Source organism: Poecilia formosa, unplaced genomic scaffold, assembly GCF_000485575.1.
Source record: "Poecilia formosa unplaced genomic scaffold, Poecilia_formosa-5.1.2 Scaffold8, whole genome shotgun sequence".
NCBI classification, from domain to species: Eukaryota; Metazoa; Chordata; class Actinopteri; order Cyprinodontiformes; family Poeciliidae; genus Poecilia; species Poecilia formosa.
Genome location: NW_006799947.1, coordinates 5283801 through 5285779, shown reverse-complemented (window position 1 = coordinate 5285779; position 1979 = coordinate 5283801). Strand labels below are relative to the sequence as shown.

At 45.9% G+C, this 1979-nt stretch overlaps 1 long non-coding RNA gene across 1 annotated transcript; it reads right to left on the bottom strand.

Moving 5' to 3' along the window:
- Positions 1-963: 963 nt before the first annotated feature.
- LOC107833609 (uncharacterized) lies at positions 964-1516 on the bottom strand. The gene is made up of 3 exons (XR_001659374.1): positions 1361-1516; positions 1130-1245; positions 964-1053 (listed from the first exon to the last, which is right to left on the bottom strand). It is a non-coding gene; the product is annotated as an uncharacterized LOC107833609 (long non-coding RNA).
- Between the last annotated feature and the right edge of the window lie 463 nt (positions 1517-1979).

Below are 1979 nucleotides of genomic sequence, written 5' to 3'. Positions count from 1 at the left end.
CCTTTAACTGATCTGCAGGTGTTGGCATTTTTTTTTCTCAAGTTTTAATTCACTCATCACAACACTACAAGGACAAACTCCAGCCCACGGCTGCATAAACGTGCGACAGGTAGCCAGACGACACACGAATCTCGCTACATTTTACCAGATTTTGTCATGTTTCATTTAGTATCTCTCAGGACCAAATACAGATGACAGCAGCTGTAAACAACCGGCTCTCCTCTCTCCACACCAGCTCTCTGTCTTCCTCTCTCGCCCTCAGGCTATGAAGTGGAGAGGGTATAATTTATCATGAACATGACAAATTACTTTTGGTGGTACTGAGGAGTGGATTGGTCAGCCGTATATGGGTATGCGTGTGTGCGTGTGTGTGTGTGCGTGTGTGTGCGTGTATCCAGAAGTGTGAAAAGAGAGGCAAAACTGAGAGACGGAGTGTGAAGTGGTGGCAGGGCCAATGAAATGATGTGCAGAATCTTGGCTCAGCCAGCTGGAAGGTGGGAATAGATTACAAATCGCTTTGTTTTTCATCTCTGGGCAAATGCTGCTTTCACATATCACAACCAGCAGTTGCATTTGCTGTCTGTCATTTGCATTCTGCGTGTCGTGAGCTCTTGTATGGGAGGATGAAGTATGGAAAGCCTTGTCTCTCTTGAGTCCAACTCCTAGTGGGTGATGGACCGGCACATTGTCAGAACTCCCTGGTTTTAAATAGCCTTTAACAAGGCTGGTTTCAGAAAATGCAATTGGCCAATATGATCCTGTCAACCAGTGGTGTCCAAAGTGTGGCACCTGAGCTATTTCACAGCCCTCTAAACCTCAAAGTGTATATTCTTGGAAAACTAGATGGAGTCAGTACATAATAGTTCCTTTTTCAAATTAATTTTGAGAGTAATTCATCATCAGTGGCTGTATATGTCATAATTGAGGGTAGACTTCTGACCCACATGCAGAATCAGACCCGGAAACAACTGGTGAGTTATTATTTTTATTTTAAAAAAAAGAAACAACCTGAAGGTTCTGCAGGTGATCCGAGGATATAGGTCCGAGTCACGCCTGGAAGCGGAGAGAACAGGTTAATGGTCTGGCCAGAGGAGGGCAAAGTGCGATGAGGAACCGAGTTTCAGCTTACGTCTTCTTGGAAGGCTTCTGACGGGGGAGGATGCGATCGAGCAGTGGACTGGAGCGGGCAGGCAGGTGAGGCTCTGAAAGCTGCAGGTAGATTCACCGGTGGAAGTTGGCCAGATCCTGAAAGTGAATGAACAGAGGGCTAGTGAGGGGGGTTGACTACAGGCAGAAATCCTTTCGAGAGAATCACAAAAACTAGCGTTTCAGAAGAAGGCTTTAACGAGCAAGAGACTACCGTGGAGGGATAATCATCCTGCGGAGAGGAGAGGTCCGATGGCTCCTTAAATCCTCTCGACTGATGATCCAACTAGCTTCAGGCGTGCAGCTCCACTCCAGGCCACTCCCCAACGGGAAGCTGAAGGGGAGAGACCTTTCTTAAAGAAAAACCCAGAACCTGACAGTATATAGCATTAATATAAAATTAAGTGCATAGCAAGACTGTCTGGTTCACTTGGGGAGGTGTGAATGCGTAACCAAACTCTGATTTGGACCAAAAAAGCAAAGTCTGGTCCCCATAAAAACCCAAGTCTCTGTTTTGCTGAAGGTTCAAATGCATATGTGAACGCCAAGCGGACGAGAGACTGCTCCAAAAGCAGGAAGAAGACTACAGCAGAGCAGGGCATTCTGGGTAAATACAACCAAAACAATCGTACAAGTCTAACGTTGGTCTCATAGGAATACAACAGCTAAAATCTGACGCCACTCCCGTTTTATTTTGTGTGAATTAGGCGGTCGTATTCATGTCTTCTTCATAGGTTTTTGTGTGGTTTGTTTCTGTGGTTGTTGGTGCTGCCACATGTGAAGGGGTGAATGAGTTTTTCAATGGGTTTGGATTATCTGACACGGTGCAGGGT